The sequence below is a fragment of the Pristiophorus japonicus genome, chromosome 18 (genome assembly GCF_044704955.1).
Source record: "Pristiophorus japonicus isolate sPriJap1 chromosome 18, sPriJap1.hap1, whole genome shotgun sequence".
NCBI classification, from domain to species: Eukaryota; Metazoa; Chordata; class Chondrichthyes; family Pristiophoridae; genus Pristiophorus; species Pristiophorus japonicus.
In genome coordinates this window covers 98,863,297-98,885,869 of record NC_091994.1, presented here as the reverse complement: position 1 = coordinate 98,885,869, position 22,573 = coordinate 98,863,297, and the positions used below count along the sequence as shown (strand labels likewise).

The window sequence follows — 22,573 nt, the reverse complement described above, 5'->3', positions numbered from 1 at the left end:
CTTCGTGCTACCTGCTCATTACCATGATTGTAGCATGCAGCCAGCGCTAACCGCACTGTTGAGTTCAGCAGGGGGCCCACAATTGTGAGAGACTAACATGAGTTAAAGTTAGCCTGCACTACCTAAAGCCAGCCTGCACCTCTTAAAGGAGCGGTGCATTGTGCCTGGAGCAGGTGATGGAAGACCTTGTATAAGTCACTCTGATGTGGAAAAAGACTGAATAATGCCACAATATGGGAGAGAGCGTGCTCCAAGATTTTTGAACACTACACTGCCGGACTTTGTGGAAGTGGAATGGTGGAGAGAAGTGCTGTATCCACATGGGGCCAGGAGGCCTCCAGACAAAAACTCAGAAGGCAGTAGGACCAGATAGTCATAGCGGTAAATGCCAGGAATCAAGCCCTGATGTAGTGCCACAAAAAGTTCAATAATCTCACACGAGTGATCAAGGTCAAATGCCTTATCCCACCAACTGCACCACTAACTTCAGACACTTCTCAATACATCAGACCCCCATCACCCACCTACCAACAATCTATTAATCAAGACTCATACCTAACATTCATAGCTTCACCTCACCCCCACACACTTAGCATTGCTACAAGCCTCACACCCACATCTCAGTGTCATCCATGGCTCAGTTGGTAGCACTCTCGACTCTGAGTCAGAGGGTTGTGAGTTCAAGTCCCATTCCAGAAACTTGAGCACAAAAATCTAGGCTGATATCCAGTGCAGTACTGAGAGTGCTGCACTGTCGTAAGTACCGCTTTTCAGATGAGAAGGTAAACCAAGGCCCTGTCTACCCTCTCAGGTGGTGGCCAATATTTATCCTTCAATCAACATCACTTTAAAAAAAAAGGTTACCTGGTCATTACCACATTGCTGTTTATGGGAGCTTGCTGTACACAAATTGGCTGCTGTGTTTCCACATTGCAACAGTGACTACACTTCAGACTTCAAAAAGTACTTAATTGGCTGTAAAGCGCTTTGGGACGTCCTGTGGTCGTAAAAGGTGCTATATAAATGCAAGTCCTTCTTCTTGCACACACTGCAGCCACATCACACTCACTGACACACTTCCCCTCTCTCTTACAGGACAAGGTGGCACACAACCGAAGGCAGCAGGACCTAACCGGTGGGGGAAAGGCGCTCCTGCATGTCTTTACCCCACGGAGGAAACGGTGCTTGCCATCATTGGAGCAGCCATTACTGACGTCGTGGCCAGCGGCGGGGCTGAAACCATAGAAGATGATGGTACACTCCTTCTCACATCCCACTTCCCCCTCATCCCGCAATTTCTTCTGATTTATAAGCTGCAGATGGTGTAAGCATTCACGCCTTGCTTTCCGCCCCACCCCCCGACCCCCCTCCTCTCACGATGACCTTACTCTTGTGCCTTTCTCATTTCAGATACCCAAAAACTGCCACCGGGCATTGGTGGAAGAACAACAAGACATTGATGATAAAGAAACACTGTCACTCGATTTCACACTTGTACCCACCATCACAGATACGTAATTTAGAGGATAGCATCGAGGCAGGGTCTGCACGTGGTGAAACACCGGGTACAAGTAGCCCGCAGTCAAGGCAGGGGGCAAGGGTTGCACAGGTGCCAGCTCGCCAAATTCAGATGAGCACTTCGATGGGGCAGGCTACAACAGAAGGCTGATGGCCATGCACAATGAAATGCTTGGTGCGATGGCAAGCCTGGTCAAGGAGCATGGTGGAGTCCGGCACCAACTTGGCACAGGGCTATGCACAGAGCTTAGAACCCATCCTTTCTAGCATGGAAATGGTGGCCAACTCCATTAGCACACTTGTGGACTCACCATGATGCAGCATCTGATGAATGATGTCTCAGCTTCCCTTGTAGCACAAGCAATAGCCACCCAATGCTGCCATGCAAGCTCAGACTGCTGCCATCGTGGCTATGTATACCAGTTAAAAGGGGCTTGCAGAGTGTCCCAGCAGTCCAGCAATCTGTTCTGTACTGGAGCTGCCCCAGGGCAGTGACAGTGGCTCAGTGGAGCAAAACCCTCTTCTCGATCTTCCTCGCTGCAATGCTCCACCTCACAACCAACAAGCTCCCCGCTGGAGTGTAACAAAACTACAGAACCAGTGGGAACCTGTTCAACCTTCATCGTCTCCAGGCCAGATCCAAGACCATCCCAACCTCTGTCGTCGAAGTACAGTACGCGGACGACGCTTGTGTCTGCGCACATTCAGAGACTGAACTCCAAGTCATAGTCAACATCTTCACAGAGGCGTACGAAAGCATGGGCCTTACGTAAGACAAAGGTCCTCCACCAACCTGACCCCGCCACACAGCACTGCCCCCCAGTCATCAAGGTCCACGGTGCGGCCTTGGACAACGTGGACCACTTTCCATACCTCAGGAGCCTATTATCAGCAAGGGCAGACATCAACCACGAGGTTCAACACTGCCTCCTATGCGCCAGCACAGCCTTCGGCCACCTGAGGAAGAGAGTGTTCGAAGATCAGGCCCTCAAATCTGCCACCAAGCTCATGGTCTACAGGGCTGTAGTGATGATACCCACCCTCCTGTATGGCTCAGAGACGTGGACCATATAGAGTAGACACCTCAAATCGCTGGAGAAATACCACCAACGATGTCTCCGCAAGATCCTGCAAATCCCCTGGGAGGACAGACGCACCAACGTTAGCGTCCTCGATCAGGTCAACATCCCCAGCATCAAAGCACTGACCACACTCGACCAGCTCCGTTGGGCGGGCCACATTGTTTGCATGCCTGACACAAGGCTCCTAAAGCAAGCGCTCTACTCTGAACTCCTACACGACAAACAAGCCCCAGGTGGGCAGAGGAAATGTTTCAAGGACACCCTCAAAGCCTCCTTGATAAAATGCAACATCCCCACCGACACCTGGGAGTCCCTGGCCAAAGACCACCCTAAGTGGAGGAAGAGCATCCGGGAGGGCTCGAGACTTGTCGCCGAGAGCATGCAGAAAACAAGCGCAGGCAGTGGAAGGAACGTGCGGCAAACCAGTCCCACCCACCCTTTCCTTCAACGACTGTCTGTCCCACCTGTGTCAGAGACTGTAATTCCCATTTTGGACTGTTCAGTCACCTAAGAACTCACTTTTAGAGCGGAAGCAAGTCTTCCTCGATTTCGAGGGACTGACTATAATGATGATGATGATGGAGCACCAACCTGGTGTCCTCTCTCAGGATGGCAGCATTCGTCCTCCCACCACTGTCACTCCGTCCTTGCTATTGCCTGTCAGTCAGCCAGCCCAGACCACTGCCAAGATGGTGCAGTATGCAGCCGTGCCTTCCAGGTCCAGAGCTGCTCAAGGTTGTCCTCCAAGGCCATCTGCAGTCTTCCCCACTGAAAGTCAGCAGTCTTCCACCAGTCATACTGCAACCACTGGGGTAGCACTGTGTTGGAACACTAGGACAGGCACATGGAAGATGGGCACTAAGGGAATGCACAAGGGTGATTAGTTTACGCTTGCATGCAATATGGCATGCTTTGATTTATACATTTGGTTTGGAATGTGGACGGCAAACTACAAGATGTTGCAATTATATCCAGCTCCAGCCTGGAAGGAGCCCAACGCATAAATGTTCATGGTCATTGTCACCTTCACAACCACTAGCAATGTAGTCCTCACCCTGCTCTCAGTTGTGGCTGCAGCAGGTGGCAGATATCAGTGAGGATGTCCTTACTGAAGCGCAGACGTCTCACACACACTGTTTTTCAGTGAGGTTCAGGTAGGAGAATTGCTCCCTGAACACCCTGGGTGGATATGGCCTCCTGCTGAGAGCCCTTCACCCTTCCTCCCTCTTCCAGCAGCTTGTCCTGCTCTGCGTGGCGTCTGTTCATTCTCCAAGTCTTGCTGTATTCCAAGGGCAATTCCTACTAGTGCACCCATGTCTGGGAAGCAATTGATTTGTGCAGAAACCTTAGTCAGTAAAGTCCTTCAGCAAATGCCATACCACTCCCTGTAGACTTCAGCGACTTTGAAGAACTCTAGAAAGCACCAAACACTTGTACAATCGTAGCAACTGCCAGTAGAAATCAATGAGCAACTAACCTGAAAGTAGTTGATGATTCCTATAAAAAGCACTGGTGGAGGGTCCTTTCTGCTGCTGAACGTTGTGTGAGCTTAAGAGAGGGCGTTAGCTGGAGCGTTGAGCTCAAAACTGGCAGTGCTGGCATCAAATCAACGTTGCAAGCTAATTGATGTCATAATCTGCCTACTTCCAGCAGATGCTCACTTGCCCCAACGCCCTCATCAACATGGTGTCTGGTGTGACTCGCACCAAAAGTTTGCGTGAACGTAAGATCTGGTCTGTGCTGAGTTGGCTGATCTCAGCTGGAGCAATAGTAGGGACAATACATTTTACCTCAGTACTCCTGTGTTCGGGAAGGGAAAATTGGCAAGGCTCTCATTCCTCATTGCCATCCAGCAATCCCCACTGGAAATACATCGGTGTTGCTATTACATGAGGGCAGGATCAAGCTCGCTTGTGATGTCCCTCATGTTTAAATAGACTAGCATCAGTTACCATCAACACACAAATGAATATTGGCCACTGCATGAGGTATCAGAGAACAACTGATGGCTGTGGAAAACATCCAAGCAAAGAGTCAACGTCTTCAGTACAGGAGGGCAAGAGAGGGAATCGGTGAGGGGGAAAAAAAATTATATATGGCAGTCAAAATGGACAGATGCAATGGTAAATCTGGTAACTGTCTATCCAATATTGCCTGTTTACAATGTGATATAACAGTTTTTCTGCAATTTCCCAAATGGCAAGTCCCTGATTCTATCTGTACCATCAGCTGGAGATGGTGGTTAGAGGTCAGGCAATTCTCCCAAAAGAGGTGAAACTGGAAGGAGTCACATTGAGCTACTCCTGCTCCTTTCAAGCAGCTGAAAAGTGATATTGGTAAAGGCCTGCATGCTGATGACAAACTCATCTTCTCAATCCAGGAAAGGTAATTGATTTAATATGATAAATAATGTTTTAAACTATAAATATAATTGTTCTGAATTAATGTTGGCATGAAATCTATGCACAAACGAGGTTATTTTATACAGGGACTGACTTGGATTGCCGAATTTGGCTGGGTTTACACTAAGAATTTGAGGCTGGATTTAAACAGATGTCCATCCTCTCTAACCTCCGACTGCCAACACAAACAAGTTATAATTCTTCCCTTGTTCCAATGTTGCATGCTTTAAAACTGCTGTAGCCTGGGAATGGACATTTTGTAAAAGTTTTCCCTGCAGTGACATCATTAAGTTCCACTCCAGTGATATCATGAATGGGGTAATTCTTTACAAATTGTCTGTTGCAAGATCTGACCAGTAATTTTGAAATTCAGGAGGACTCAGAGGCACCAGTGAGCTTACAGATATTTTTATTTAAAACTTTTAGGATTGAGTGGCAGTTCAGATAAGTACAGTTCCCTTTTTAACCTTATACTGCACCAGACATATCCGTGATTAACGAGGTGGATTACATCTGAAACCGGCAAGTTTTGTGATGCATCACATGATGGGCACATACACTTCCAAAGACAGGTATCCTTTTAAACTGTCTTCCTTCGCATCAAGATTTTATACCAGTTATTACTACATTTTTGTTTCAATATCCATTTTTGACAAAATAATGTGTGCTATTTTCAATTGCTTCCTTTATCTGTACACCAGCCAGTCTGTCTTCAGACTGAATTTAACAACTGCCATGTAACTACATCACAGTATAGCAAATCAAACAGCAATTCACAGAACAGTCTTCCAGAACAGCATTTCTGTATAAAGCATTATACTGGCTCAATTTTGTTTTTCCTCTGATTTCTCCCTTTGCAACTCTTTTCCTGAGTTGTAGTGGGAAAGAGTTCCAGTCAGCAGTCCTCTCGCACTTTCCCGGTGGCAATTGTTCACACGCGAAACTAAACAGTGTGTTTGGGGGGGGGGCGGGGGAATAGTTAGCATGAGGCCTATCACAGCCAGTCTAACCCTATCATGAACTCAGTGTCCACACATTGCACTTTCAGCAGGAATTTCTGAATAAGAGTGGGAAACATGGGCAATTCTCCCCCTTCCTAGACCACAAATCTTAAGACCAATTGTACTGCTCCCACCACAATCCAGGCTGGATAGCTTTCAGGAGGAACCCTGATTGACACCCCCTTGTCGTACTCGGCAAAACTAAGTCCGATCACTTTGCTATTGATCCTACTGAATTTGACTAATTTAGTATCTACCAGGGATCAACCCTAGATTTTGCTGGTCTGTATGGCTCAGTATCACATCCTGCAACTTATCCAGCAGGTCAGCATGAGACATGTTACCTCAATCTTTTTTTAACTCATGAAAATCTATCTGTGATATAAACACAAACGATGTACAGTTGGCATTGCAAGCAATGTAGAGGGTTAATGCAGCCCAGAGTACACTAGCAAGATAAATAGGAGGACAGCATAAAGATCAACAGCAATAGTTTAAAACATGAAAGAAATTCTTCGCTCATGCCTGTCATTCCAAATTGTTGATCCATTGAATATAGTATCTTTTCATTTCCTGGGGACTTTTTCACGAGAATGTCACATTCAAATTCACCATTAAATGAAACTTCTGACAGAAATACAGTAATTGTCTTGTCAATCATACAGATTTTGCAACATTTATACTTATCTCACTAAATCGTCTAGCAAATGTATATTCCAGTGATACCAAAATAAATTTGAATTTTTAACCATTTTTAACTCTATTCTGTACATTTTTGCTCTACAATGTGTTTGATTTAGGTGATGAATTGGAGAAATTGTCATTACTCAGTCTCTGTCCTTTTTCATCTGAAGACTTTTAGGTTATAAATACAGACCAAGCAAAGAAAGTGAAGATTTTGCCTCAATATGACTGTTAAACCTCGCCCACAGTGATTAAACACTGTGGTTTTCTTTCTTAACAAAACAACAACAACTTGCATTTATAAAGTGCCTTTACTATAGTAAAACATCCCAAGGCACTTCATGTGATCGATATCAAACAACATTTGACCCTGAGCCACATCATCATCATAGGCAGTCCCTTGCAATCAAGGAAGATTTGCTTCCACTCTAAAAATGAATCCTTAGGCGGCTGAACAGTCAATAAGAGAACCACAGTCCCTGTCACAGGTGGGACAGATAGTCGTTGAGGGAAGGGGTGGGTGGGACAGGTTTGCCGCATACTCTTTCCGCTGCCTGCGCTTGATTTCTGCATGCTCTCAACTATGAGACTCAAGGTGCTCAGCGCCCTCAATGATGCACTTTCTCCACTTAGGGCGGTCTTTGGCCAGGGACTCCCAGGTGTCAGTGGGGATGTTGCACTTTATCATGGAGGCTTTGAGGGTGTCCTTGTAATGTTTCCTCTGCCCACCTTTGGCTCGTTTGCCATGAAGGAGTTCCGAGTAGAGCGCTTGCTTTGGGAGTCTCATGTCTGGCATGCAAACAATGTGGCCTGCCCAGCGGAGCTGATCAAGTGTGGTCAGTGCTTCAATGCTGGGGATGTTGGTCTGGTCGAGGACGCTAACGTTGGTGCTCGCAGGGGATTTGTAGGATCTTGTGGAGTGATCGTGACCATTTTCTGTCATGTATGTACATGCTGTTTGTAGCCACCAGATGGTGTCATTGTTGGAGGCCACTGAGCAGCATGCACATGGTGCTGCTCTGGTATAAAAGGCCAGCCATTTTGTGAGTCAGGCACTTTGGGCCGTAATAAAGCAGAGCCAAGGTTGTACCTTATTCAGTTAAACAGTACTCAGTTTGTACCTTTATTGCATACATAACATTTGGCGACGAGAATACAAGAACCTTTTGTTTGCAAAATGAACACGATTGGATTTTTAGAGTGATTCGTGGAGGGAGAAGTGAATACAGCATTGGGTTTGGCTCTAATGCCTCCATGATTGACTAGTTTGCCAACACTCATTGCCTAGGTTTATACTTGGATGAGGTGCTGAAGGGTTCCCATGGAACAGTACCCCAACAAGGAGTCAACACCTTCAGAATAGGGAACATATTGCAAAATGGACAGAAGAATTGTGTACAATATTTTACAAGTATGTGAAATTAAATCTACTCTATAATTACTGTAGTTATGAAAATTAGTAAGTTTATAAACTGTGGTTGCTCTGTATCTGTGCCTGCTTCACTTTTCTTTTCTTTATTCGTTCCTAGGATGTGGGGGTCGCTGGTAAGGCCATCCCTAATTGCTCTTGAGAAGGTAGTGGTGAGCCATCTTTTTAAACCTCTGCAGTCCTTGTGGCAAAGGTACTCTCATAATGCTGTTAGGGAGGGAGTTCCATCATTTTGACCCAGCGACGATGAAGGAACGGCGATATATTTCCAAGTCAGGAAGGTGTGTAGCTTGACAGGAGAACTTGCAGGTGATGGTGTTCCCACGTGCCTGCTGCCCTTGTCCTTCTTGGTGGTAGAGGTCACGGTTTGGAGGTGCTGTCGAAGTAGCATTGGCGAGTTGCTGCAGTAGACGGTACACATTGCAGTCATGGTGTGCCGGTGTGGAGGGAGTGAATGTTTACGGTGGTAGATGGGGTGCCAATCAAGCGGGCTGCTTTGTCATGGATGGTCAACTTTTTTGAGTGTTGTTGAAGCTGCATTCATCCAGGCAAATGGAGAATATTCCATCACAGTCCTGACTTGCGCCTTGTAGATGGTAAAAGGGCTTTGGAGAGTCAGGAGATGGGACACTCACCACAGAATACCCAGCCTCTTATGGTCACAGTATTAATGTGGTTAAGTTTCTGGTCAATGGTGACCGCCCCCCCCCCAGGGTGTTGATGGTGGGGTATTCGGCAATGGTAATGTTGTTGAATGTCAAGGGCCGGTGGTTACATTCTCTCTTGTTGGAGATAGTCATTGCCTGGCACTTGTAAGAACATAAGAAATAGGAGCAGGAGTAGGCCATACAGCCCCCCGAGTCTGCTCCACCATTTAATACGATCATGGCTGTTCCGATCATGGACCCAGGTCCACTTCCCTGCCCACTCCCCATTACCCCTTGTCGTTTAAGAAACTGTCTATCTCTGTCTTAAATTTATTCAATGTCCCAGCTTCCACAACTCTTTGAGGCAGCGAATTCCACAGATTTACAACCCTCCAACCATCTAAATTCCTCCTCATCTCAGTTTTAAGTGGGCAGCCCCTTATTCTAAGATTATGCCCCCTAGTTCTAGTCTGCCCTATCAGTGGAAACATCCTCTCAGCAGCCACCTTGTCAAGCCCCCTCATAATCTTATACGTTTCGATAAGATCACTTTTCATTGTTCTGAATTCCAATGAGTAGAGGCCCAACCTCCTCAACCTTTCCTCATAAGTCAACCCCCTCATCTCCAGAATCAATCTAGTGGACCTTCTCTGAACTGCCTCCAAAGCAAGTATATCCTTTCGTAAATATGGAAACCAAAACTGTACGCAGTATTCCAGGTGTGGCCTCACCAATACCCTGTATAACTGTAGCATGACTTCCCTGCTTTTATACTCCATCCCCTTTGCAATAAAGGCCAAGCTTCCATTGGCCTTCCTGATCACTTGATGTACCTGCATACTAACTTTTTGTGTTTCATGCATAAGGACCCCCAGGACCCACTGTACTGCAGCACTTTGCAATTTTTCTCCATTTAAATAATAACTTGCTCTGATTTTTTTTCTGCCAAAGTGCATGACCTCACACTTTCCAACATTATACTCCTGCCCAATTTTTGCCCACTCATTTAGCCTGTCTATGTCCTTTTGCAGATTTTTTGTGTCGTCTGCACACATTGCTTTTCCTCCCATCTTTGTATCATCAGCAAACTTGGCTACGTTACACTCTGTCCTTTCTTCCAAGTCGTTAATGTAGATTATAAATAGTTGGGATCCCAGCACTGATCCCTACGGCACCCCACTAGTTACTGATTGCTAACCCGAGAATTAACCATTTATCCCGACTCTCTGTTTTCTGTTCGTTAGCCAATCCTCTATCCATGCTAATATATTGCCCCCAACCCCGTGAACTTTTATCTTGTGCAGTAACCTTTTATGTGGTACCTTGTCAAATGCCTCTGGAAGTCCAAATACACCACATCCACTGGTTCCCCTTTATCCTGCTCGTTACATCCTCAAAGAATTCCAGTAAATTTGTCAAACATGACTTCCCCTTCATAAATTCATGCTGACTCTGCCTGACCGAATTATGCTTTTCCAAATTTCCTGCTACTGCTTCTTTAATAATGGACCAAGCTCGTGAGGTGGCAGGTGTGCAACGGCCACCCCACTTTAAAAAAAAAACATGCACAGGCATCTTGCACCCTACACTATGTAGTTCAGGACCTGGAATATTAGGTTCTTCATTGAAACACCTGTGAACTCATTCCTTTTTGGCGTGGAAGCAAGTCATCCTCGTTTCGAGGGATTGCCTATGATGATGAATAATGGACTCCAACATTTACCCAACCACAGATGTTAGACTAACTGGTCTATAGTTCCCTGCTTTTTGTCTGCTTTCTTTTTTAAATAGGGGCGTTACATTTGCAGTTTTCCAATCTGCTGAGACCTCCCCAGAATCCAGGGAATTTTGGTAAATTACAATCAATGCATCCATAATCCCTGCCGCTACTTTTCTTAAGACCATAGGATGCAAGCCATCAGGTGCAGGAGATTTATCCGTCTTTAGTCCCATTGTCTTACTAAGTACCACCTCCTTAGTAATTGTGATTGTGTTAAGTTCCTCCCCCCCATAGCCCCTTGACTATCCACTGTTGGGATATTGTTTGTGTCCTCTACCGTAAAGACTGATACAAAATATTTGTTCAGAGTTTCTGCCATTTCCATGTTCCCTATTACTAATTCCCCGGTCTTGTCCCCTAAGGGACCAACATTTACTTTAATCACTCTTTTCCTTTTTATATGTCTATAAAAACAGATAGCAAGAGTTTCTATATTTCATGCTAGTTTACTTTCATAGTCTATCTTCTCTTCCCTTAATCATTTTATTAGTCATTCTTTTAAAAGCTTCCCAATCTTCTGTCCTCCCACTAGTTTTGGCCACTTTGTATGCCTTTGTTTTTAATTGGATACCGTCCTTTATTTCTTTAGTTAGCCACGGACGGCTATCTTTTCTTTTACACCCTTTTCTCCTCACTGGAATATTCTTTTCTTGAGAGTTGCAAAATATCTCCTTAAATGTACACCGCTGTTCATCAACCGTCCTACAATTTAATCTATTTTCCCAGTCCACTTTAGCCAATTCTGCACTCATATCTTCATAGTCTCCTTTATTTAAGCTTAGTATGCTGGTTTGAGATCCAACTTTCTCCATCTGAATTTGACAACTACCTGTTAATGATTTGAATTAGGTTGCCTGTCTCTGCCGGTTGGGTCGCTGATACACCGGGTGTAAACGCGCCTGAGGGTGGGATGACAGCGGGTTCCTAACCCGCTGCAACTTATTTCAAATTTCCCACCAACCCACCTCCAATCACGGGCGCATGGAGCCCAGAAAATTCCGGCCAATGACCTTTCATCAAACCTGGAAGATGTTAGAAATTAACACTTAAAAACTGTTCATCTCAAACATCTTTCAGTTCTGATGAAAGGTCATCGACCTGAAACATTGGCCACGATATTTATGGGGAGACGCAAAAGGTGCAGTGAGTCCAGAAACAGCCTAAGAACCTGGCAAGATCAGGAGCATGGCAATCAGGAGTTTGCGGGGATGGGGGGGCGCGGGGGAGAATGGCCACGATTGGTTGAAGGAAGTGAGGAGCCATCGGAGCTGGGGACGGTGGAGAATGGGTTGGCAATCACAGTGGGGGTAAAGAGAGTCAGTGATCGGCAGAAGGGAAGCCAAAAGCTTCCTTGAGAGAATGGTGGGGGGTGGGGTGAGCACTCAGGATAGTCGCGTTCCCTGTTTTTTCATATTTTAATCCTCCCCCCGCCCCCCAGCCTTCTCCCATTTGTCGTGGGGATTGACTATTGAGGCCATTAACTCTGTTTCTCTGCTGCACAGTTCCAGCTTTTTCTGTTTTTATTTCAAATTTCCAGCATCTGAAGATTTTTGCTGTTCTATTATAAATAGCTATGTGCACATTTATAATGGAACTATCTATGTAAAATTGTCATGCTGTGATTACATCTTCCTAGCAGTGGAGATGCTGAAGCAGACAGTAAATAGACTCTTCTGCCAAAATATCCTGTGTGTCAAAAAGTTGGATGCTTTCATGGACCATTCCTATCTTCCTTTGGCTGGCTTGCTGAGGTTTCCTTCCATACCTACTTTGTCTACAGCACTGGAGAAAGCTGGCATTCAAAAACAAGAAAAGCTCCTCCCCTAATGGTCAGTGTGACTAAATGGGCTGTATTTGCGAGGGGTCTGCTAATAGTTTAGCGCCTAGGCATGATGCAAAAACGATTTTTTTGGGGGCACGAAACGAGGCGCACATATTTTGTGCCCTGGCAGAACTTTCGGCAGTGGTTTTGCAACAGTGCTAAAACTTAGTGCCCACCCGATGTTTTCACCGTTTGGATGATGTCAATCGGCGTCCAATGCTGTGCTGGCACCCCGGGCAGAACTTCAAGCATATCGCCCAATTTAGCATCCGCCCGGGAACTCGCCAGCAAAAAGCAGTCGGACCCAGGGCGCACCCAGTGCCATCTTGAAAATGGAACAGAAGTTTTGAGTGCATAAAAGGATTAGGAGAAGGAGGCCGCATTTTTCATCGTGAAGTTTTATGTGAGTTTATCGTTCGTTTTAACGGACATTTTAAAAGATTGGGGCTATACTATGTCAGCCATTATTCCTGGCTGCTATATTTATACGGCGTTGAGCTGCAAGGCGGCTTATTGATGACCATTTTGAACGTAATCAAAGAGGTCACAGATGTAAGGGGAGGATGCCTTACCCCCAACGAGTTTACAGGGAACAGCGCTCATACCTGCAGTTCTCTGAGGCACTGTGCGTTAGAAGGCTGCGCCTCCAAAAAGAAGTGCGCTCAGAGATATGCCAGCTCAGAAAGGCAGACCTACAGCCTACCAGCGGCAACAGGCCTGCACTGCCCGTCGAGGTGAAGGTGACTGTGGCACTTGCGTTCTATGCCTCCAGCTACTTTCAGGCATCAGCAGGGGATATATGCTCCATCTTGCAGCACGCTACACAATGCAGCATTCACCAGGTGACTACTGCGGGCCGAGAGCGGGAGCGCCGGGGGGAGCGGGGCTGGAGGCAGGCCCAGTCCCAGTCCCGGGAGCAGCACCCGGGGGAGCTGCACTCGGACCAGGGCTGCCCCACCACGCCAATCCTCGGGCCTACCCAAAGGCCGCGAGTTCTTCAGGAATCAGTGAAAGGATTTGGAGGGTTTCTCTGAGTCGCCTGACCTAGAGTTTGAATATTCCGATACCGATAAATGGGCGGCAGAACTTTCAGGTACGCCTCCTTCCTTACCCTCAAAACCATCAGCAGGCCGGATCCATTGGATGGAGCAACGTGCGGCAACCCGGCCCAGAAATCGGCGCAGTCCCGGCTTGCAAGACCATCAGCAGGCCGGGGCCATTGGAGGGAGCAGCGTGCAGCAGCATACCACTTCAGGGAGCAGCGTGTGCTGCTACAGGAGGGCGATGGCTATGAAGCCTGCTCGCTGACTGCAGTGCAAGCAGGCACAGCAGGAGGGGAGAAGGTGCGGCAAGCGTTTGTAGATGAAAGTGACCAGGGCCCAGGAGAGGCATGAGTTTGGGGCTCAGGAGAGGCGAGGGCCCAGGGGCAGCACGAGCCAGCCCACACTGCGATATGTGTGCGCGCTAGGTCCGTGCAGCAGAGCTGGTCTCCAGTCGTCTTGAGTAATCCATGCCACTGAACCAAGACCTAGCTCTGTCAAGCCCGTGTGGTGGCTGGTGTGCAACGGCCACCACATATTAAAATAAATCCACGCACAGTTATCTTCCAACTTTCAAGATGTAGTTCGGGATCTGGAATATTAAGTCCTTCATTGAAACACCTGTAAAATCATCCCTTTTTGGTGTGGAAGCAAGTCATCCTCGCTTCGAGGGACTGTCTATGATGACGACTGCAGTCATCCATCCTGCGGCGTATTCATAAACTTCCCAATGACCAAGGGGACCCAGAATGAGAGGGCTGTAGGTTTTGAACGATTTGCTGGCTTCCCCAAGGTTCAGGGTGCCATTGACTGTACGCACATCACCCTGTGAGCATCTTTACACAATCCATAGGTTTATCGAAACCAAAACTCCATGATCATCTGCGACCATACTCAGCGCATCATGGAAGTCAATGCCCAATATCCAGGGAGCATCGATGATGCTTTCAGCTTATGTGAGAGCACTGTCTCAGGTCTGTTCCAGCTCTGGCCTTGTGGTTGACGCTGGATGCTGAGGGACAAAGTTTACGGCCTCGCCACCTGGCTCATGACCCCACTCCGGAATCCTCAGACAGAAACCGGGCATCGCTATAATGAGAGCCATGCAGCCACATGCAACATTGTCGAACAGACAATTGGAGTGCTCAAGCAGCGCTTCCAATGCCTGGACCACTCTGGAGACTGACTGCAATACTCCCCTCAGCAGGTCTCGGAGTTAATTGTGGTGTGCTGCATGCTACACAACTTAGCCATCATGAGGGGACAGGATTTGCCAATGGAGATTGCAGGAGCATTTCAGGAGAGAGGGGAGGAAGAGGAACCTGGCGAGGAATCCAGGCTCAGTGCTGGGACCCCAGCTCTTTACAATATACATCAATGATTTGGATGAAGGAATTGAGTGTAATATCTCCAAGTTTGCAGATGACATTAAACTGGGTGGCGGTGTGAACTGTGAGGGGAACGCTAGGAGGCTGCAGGGTGACATGGACAGGTTAGGTGAGTGGGCAAATGCATGGCAGATGCAGTATAATGTGGATAAATTTGAGGTTATCCACTTTGGGGGCAAAAATGCAAAGACAGAATATTATCTGAATGGCGGCACATTAGGAAAAGGGGAGGTGCAACAAGACCTGGGTGTCATGGTTCATCAGTCATTAAAAGTTGGCATGCAGATACAGCAGGCGGTGAAGAAGGCAAATGGTATGTTGGCCTTCATAGCTAGGGGATTTGAGTATAGGGGCAGGGAGGTCTTACTGCAGTTGTACAGGGCCTTGGTGAGACCTCACCTGGAATATTGTGTTCAGTTTTGGTCTCCTAATCTGAGGAAGGACGTTCTTGCTATTGAGGGAGTGCAGCGAAGGTTCACCAGACTGATTCCAGGGATGGCAGGACTGACTTATGAGAAGACCCTGGATCAACTGGCCTTTATACATTGAAGTTTAGAAGGATGCGAGGGGATCTCATAGAAACATAAGATTCTGACAGGACGGGACAGGTTAGATGCGGGTAGAATGTTCCCGATGCTGGGGAAGTCCAGAACCAGGGAACACAGTCTTAGGATAAGGGGTAGGCTATTTAGGACTGAGATGAGGAGAAACTTCTTCACTCGGAGAGTTGTTAACCTGTGGAATTCCCTGCTGCAGAGAGTTGTTGATGCCAGTTCATTGGATATATTCAAGAGGGGGTTAGATATGGCCCTTACGGCTAAGGAGATCAAGGGCTATGGAGAGAAAGCAGGAAAGGGGTACTGAGGGAATGATCAGCCATGATCTTATTGAATGGCGGTGCAGGCTCGAAGGGCCGAATGGCCTGCTCCTGCACCTATTTTCTATGCCACCACCACCATAACCACAGGGGAGACCTTGTGGAGCTTTCGCCGCTGCAAAAGCCTTACGTCAGCAGCTCATAATTCAACGCTTTGCTTGAAGAGTGAACAGCACATTTGACCGGTGCCTTGCCACTCTATCCCACCATGTTGATTATGCCCCCTCTTATTCTGCAAATGAGATACTACACAGGAATGGTTGTGAATATAAGAATTTATTAAACATTGTAAACGTAATTGAGAAACTTGAATAACATTTATTAAGCATTGGTGAGCTTTTACAACTATGAACAGAATTGGGAAACTTTAAAACTTTTATAAAATAACAAAACAACCCATGCCCCAACTGTCCAAGAGTTCGTGCAGCAAGGTGGCCACAGTCCTACTGAATTGGGGGGGGGGAAGAGACATTGGAAACATCGTCTGGGGACGCACTGGATCATCTCGAGGGATGGAAGGCCCGGCTTCTGACTGGCGAGCCTCTTGATTGGCGTCATCAGTGTCTGGGTGTCACACTGGGCACTTGTGTGACTGGTGCAGGCACCAGCCTCAAAGTGGGCATTGATGGTCTTGCAGGTTCACGGCTCACACAGAAAATCTGAGACCCGACCTCCATAATGGTCGCTTTCAGACGGTTGGTGCTCGCAGAAATCCTCCCCAGGACATCAAGGTGCTGATGGGTGAGGTGGGTGCTCTCTCGGGACAGACCCACCATGTCCAGTTCCACGGCTACCTATCTGGGAGACCGACTTTGCTGACTCACCCTCCGGAGAGGTGGCATACGGAATTCAACCCATTCTCGGACAAGATGTTTGCCGGTGCGAAAGGAAGGTATCTAATGCATCTGTCGTTCCTCCTCCTGTTCCTGTTCCTCCTCCTTTCTCCCCTCCCCCCCCCCCATGAGGTAGAGGTTTGCTGTGAGGGATTCGGCGCCTGCGGCTTCTCATCTGGAAGTAGAAAGCAACAGATGAGTGGTTAGCAGCAGGGGAGGGGGCAGGGTGACATAAGTAAGGTCACATAGCATAGGCTCATTTGAAAGACCGCCACTACTCCATTATATGTAGTCAGTCCAGAGACACTGCATGACATTGCTCCAACCCTAGTCCACAGACACTATCACATTTCCCAACCCAGCCTAGGGAGTGTGCAGGACTTACCGTCCGTATCCTAGAGGGGTCAACACCCCCACGGGCAGCTGCCCGACCCGAGACACCGATGAGACCTGCCACTCGCTCCTCCAGGTCAGTGAGTGGCAATGTCTGAGGCGGACCGCCACCTGTCCGCTGCTGCTCCCGGCGGTTATGGAACTTCTTTGCCTGCAAAGATGAAAATGGGAATGGCTACCAGAAGGTCCATCTGCTCTTGTGGCACACAGATAGCCACTAAAGCACTTATACCATACAGTGTGAATGTAATACAGTCCTCTGTTTAATGGCCTTGGAAGTTGAACGTGGTTCATCAGGAGGACATTGAAGTGTGCGGAAACATCTTTTGAGAGAGCAATCTTAATAATGCGTAAAGGTCATTCTTGGTAAATAGGGTGCCACACTAAGCCTACCTATGTGTCATGCATTTTAGGAGGCAACTCAGAGTGCTCACAGACAGCAACAGCATGAGAACAAATAGTATGTCAGATTTATAATTTAAGTAATGAAGGAGTGCATCAATAAAAATTGTACTCACTAACGATCCTTGAAATGATCGTTGAATTTCTTCCGGCACGGTGTTGCAGTCCTTTCCACAATGTCGAGGCAGAGGCCTCCTCTGCAATTTGCCTCCAGATCTTGTTAAATATTGATGGAGGGGTCTAGATCCACCCATCCTGTACAATTCAGGCCATTGACGTTCCATTGCCCTTACTAGAGCCTCGTTTGCCTCTGGGCTGAATCTCTTCGCACACTGCATGCTGTCCTCCTCCTCCTCCTCCTCCTCCTCCTCCATCATCATGAAAATCAAAAAGTAAAATGGCTGATTCAGCCCCGGATGTACTGCACATGCACGTGGCCGCACCCTGCATTAGCATTTGTGATCTGACAGCAGACCAGACACGTGGGGAGGGGATTCGCACATGCACAGAACGGACAATTTTTTAAATGTCGGAACTTGCTCCAGCGCACAAATTCTGTCGTGCAACGCTGGAGTTGGCGCTAACACCCATCGTGAACTTTCATTTGGCGAAAGCTGCACATTCTGGTGCTAATGCAACGCTTTAAAAAAAAAAAAAATTCAGCCACGATTTGCGCCTGGAAACTAGCAAAATCGTTAAAACCCGAAAATCTAGCTCAATGTATTATGTATGGTTTCTGATACTGAATTATATGGACCAATGAGGTCCCTGGTTCAACTGAACTTCTCTGCTAAGTTAGCGGATCTTGGCATAGGCAACACTGGAGGTATTACAATGGATCAGAGAAGAAAATGAATCAGGGTTCCTGTTCTCAATTGCTATCCAATGACCCCTTGAATGCGTGTAGAGGTAAAGTGAAAACAGAAACAGGCTTGACTTTGATGTCCCCGTGGTGAGTAACCGGCTTACATTCACTGTTTAGACTCACAAATGTATAACATCAACTTCAGCAAAGTACCAGGAAGGGCTGTTGCACCCCAGCAGGAGTCACTGTTTGAGAGAAATATTAGAGAGAATTTGAAAAAAAATGAAAGGGGGAAAAAAAGCATCCTGATGGTGGGTTACACCTGAAACGCTAACTTGTCTTTTCTCTTTACAGATGCGGACGGACCTGTTGTGTATTTCCAGCATATTTTGTTTTAGTATTTGTGCTTAATATATAGTCAACTTTTAAAGACACACAGCATTAGGCTGGTGCCATGGGCGCAATGCATCGGAATTCTCGATCGGGCCAACATCCCAGCATCGAAACACTCGACCATCTCCGTTGGGCGGGCCACATTGTTCGTATGCCCGACAAGACTCCCAAAGCAAGCGCTCTACTCGGAACTCCTACGCAGGCTAAGGAGGCGTTTCAGGGACGCCCTCAGTCTCCTTGGTATGGTGCGGCGTCCCCACCGACACCTGGGGGTCCCTGGCCAAAAACCGCCCTAAGTGGAGAAAGTGCATCCGGGAGGGCGCTGAGCACCTCGTGTCTCATCGCCAACAGCATGCAGAAAACTAGCGCAGGCAGCGGAAGGAGTGTGCAGCAAACTAGACTCCCCACCCACCCTTTCCTCCAACGACTGTCTGTCCCACCTATGACAGAGACTGTAATTCCCATATTGGACTGTTCAGTCACCTGAGAACTTACTAGAGTGGAAGCAAGATTGAGGGACTGCCTATGATGATGCATCGGAATTACTTTAATGGTGCTTATGCCATGCGGTAATGCAAACCTTCTGTATCCCAGTACACCGCCATCAGAAAATCCAAAACAAAAATCAGGTGCACTGATGCTGAACTTGGTTTTCCACTCCCTGTGTGTGCCACTGGTGCATAGGGGCAGAATTTATCCCCTTTTTAAAAAAGGATGCTAGATTTATATGCAAGTTCTCCTGAATTCAACACCTGTTTAAACACTAACAGGGTCAGACAGAAATTGAATATTCCTTTATCTCAGGAGTCAAGATTGTTCACATGCTAATGTATTCATGAGAATAACGAGGGTAATTCACATTTAAAGCTAAGTGTGAAAAGGTGTGTTTGTATATCAAATTCAGGCCAATTGAAATTAGCTAATGCATTTTAATCTTGGAAACAATGTATTGCAGTAACGTGATCAACTACAAGATAAAACAGTTACAAATTAATTGATATTCTAAAATTCTGAATATATACATACTCATTAGATTGTGGGAGCAAATAATAAGGTTGTAACTGGGAGATGGGTTAAGTTACATCAAAAACTTGTAAAAGTGTTCAAGTAGTTTATGGAGGTCATGATTACTGACATTCATTATCTTTTCTTATTTTAATTTATTAATGCTTGCTGAAGTTCTCTTCTATATGATGTGGCCTCAAAATTCTCATATGCTGTTCAATTGTGCGGCAGGAGTTCATGGTATGTGAAAACCTATTCACAAAAAGCAAAGGATTTATTTGCATTTTACTTTTTTTTTAAAGTGAGAACTCCCTCCCTTGCTAAGTGATTTCAAAACTTTTATATCATTCCCCATTAAAGCAAAAAGGGGAACCATTAGGAGATGCAACTAATGAATATCTTCAAGTTGCTAAGCAACAATATGTCCAATGATTGGATTACAGGTTCCTTTCTCTGCAATTATTGTTTTGAAGAATATTATGACACTTGCTTTGATGCCAGCAATCATCATAGGCAGTCCCTCAGAATCGAGGAAGATTTGCTTCCACTCTCAAAATGAGTCTTTAGATGGCTGAACAGTCCAATACGAGAACCACAGTCCCTGTCACAAGTGGGACAGATAGTCGTTGAGGGAAAGGGTGGGTGGGACAGGTTTGCCACACGAACATTCCGCTGCCTGTGCTTAGTTTCTGCATGTTCTCAGCGATGAGACTCGGTGCTCAGTGCCCTCCCAGATGCACTTCCTCCACTTAGGGTGGTCTTTGGCCAGGGACTCCCACGTGTCAGTGGGGATGTTGCACTATATCAGGGAGGCTGAGGGTGTCCTTGTAACGTTTTCTCTGCCCACCTTTGGCTCGTTTCCCGTGAAGGAGTTCCAAGTAGAGCACTTGCTTTGGGAGTCTCGTGTCTGGCATGCGAACAATGTGGCCTGCCCAACAGAGCTGATCAAGTGTGGTCAGTGCTTCAATGCTGGGGATGTTGGCTTGGTTGAGGACGCTAACGTTGGTGCGTCTGTCCTCCCAGGGGATTTGCAGGATCTTGCGGCGACATCGTGGGTGGTATTTCTCCAGTGACTTGAGGTATCTACTGTACATGGTCCATGTCTCTGAGCCATACAGGAGGGCGGGTATTACTACAGCCCAGTAGACCATGGGCTTGGTGGCAGATTTGAGGGCCTGGTCTTCGAACACTTTTCCTTAGATGGCCTAAGGCTGCACTAGCGCACTGGAGGCAGTGTTGAATCTCGTTGTTAATGTCTGCTCCCGAGGAATGGGAAATGGTCCATGTTGTCCAGGGCCGCGCTGTGGATCTTGATGACTGGGGGGGCAGTGCTGTGCGGCGGGGACAGGTTGGTGGAGGACCTTTGTCTTACAGATGTTTAGCATAAGGCCTATGCTTTCGTATGCCTCAGTAAATACGTCGACTATGTCCTTGAGTTCAGCCTCTCTATGTGCGCAGACACAGGTGTCGTCCGCGTACTGTAGCTCGACGACGGAGGTTGGGGTGGTCTTGGACCTGGCCTGACGAAGGTTGAACAGGTTCTGTAGTTTAGTTCCACGCCAGCGGGGAACATGTTGACTGTGAGATGTATGCCAGCAAACCATACTATTGATTGGACAGAAATTCAGTGATCATTTATAATGAAAGCAAGTTAAGTGTAGACAAATGCAAAAATGATCAATGGAGTGATTAAAAATCTGATTACTTGCACATTGTTTCTTGTTCATTATTACTATTACATCGCATTGTTGAATAGAATTCTTAAAATATATACACAATATAGACTTGTGTAAAATGTATAAAATAACTGAATAGTAACGTAATAAGTGTTGGTCACACCAGACCCAGGCAGACTGTTTACATTACAGGGTGTGGAAGGTACGATTAAACAATCTAAATGCAGTGTTCTCTGAGCATACCAGGGGTTTTACAATGCTGTGATAGATCAGTCAGATCCATATCAACTCTGAATGGTTAACAGATATACTATGTCCTCAATAAGATGATATCAGTGGTGATAGCAGATAAAAGTGTGGCTTATGGGGGCCGGGGTGGTGCAGTAGTTTAGACACTGGCCTTTCAGCTCAGAGTCCTGGGTTCAAATTCAGCTAGACTGATGGGATGAGAATTTCTTCTGTCTGCTGGCTGGCTGTCCTTTGTAAAATGTATTTGGTTAGTCTCAAGCTAATTAGTGGGCATGGGACTCGTAGACAACACTGGTACCTTTTGGCAATGTCACTGAGAAGCCACAATACGGCTAGTATGAGAAATGGAAACAGGTCACATTTTTGCTGTAGTGGTGGGTGCTCTACTGAGATGGAGGTTGAGGTGCAGAGTAGAGGAAGCTTTACTCTGCTGTAACATACCTGAACTGGAAATACTTGATGTTGAGCCGGGGTGGGAGCATGAAACAGTTGGAAGACCTAAACCATTTTCAAGTTTGGGACTCAGTTTAATTTTACTGGCGAGCTGTGTGCCCTGCTGCAGCTAGTCAGTTTTGGGTGGTGGAAAATGGGCAAACTGCTGCATTGAGCTGGGTGGCAGGTCCCAGGAGAGTGATGAGGAAGGGGTGGCAGCGGGTCGAAAGATTTTTCCGGAGCCAGGAGTTACATTGCTTCTTTCTGAATGGCCTTCAGCGATCCCTTTATGGACCACTGGTTAGGCCACTCAATGCATTTGCAACTGGGACTAGCATGGAACGTGCAACCTCTGTCCAATTTTTAAATTAAAATTGCAATCGGGGGGTCCTACAACTGTCGCAGGACCCCAAATTGAACTGCTTTCCTGTTCCTTGGACAGGAGTGTCGGTGTCCATTTAAAGGCCTGTCTCAAAATTTAATTCTGTGTAAATGGGTGTCCATCAGATTTTCCTCTGCCGTTTACTTGTTTTTCCAAGTGAGAAATGGGCGGTCAGCAGTTGAAAATTCCTCCCCAGGTGCCTAGAAATAGAAAATGTACCATTCTTCAGCACTGACATCCCTCACATTCATGATTGTTAAAAAAAATTAAAAGTATTGCCTAAATAACGTTGAATTAAAAAAATGAAGATTGAGGCTGATGTGATGTTTTCAC

The 22,573-nt window shown here is 46.6% G+C and overlaps 1 protein-coding gene across 2 annotated transcripts in view; it reads right to left on the bottom strand.

Moving 5' to 3' along the window:
- The window catches only part of LOC139228929 (uncharacterized), a 157,835-nt gene that overhangs the window by 115,958 nt on the left and 19,304 nt on the right, over window positions 1-22,573 (bottom strand). The window contains exon 2 of one of the 2 annotated variants that reach the window (XM_070860459.1): window positions 22,385-22,440. The exons of the other annotated variant lie outside the window; for it this stretch is intronic. The gene's annotated coding sequence lies outside the window, so the exon portion shown is untranslated. The remainder of the gene's footprint in view (window positions 1-22,384; window positions 22,441-22,573) is intronic. 2 annotated transcript variants of the gene reach the window in all.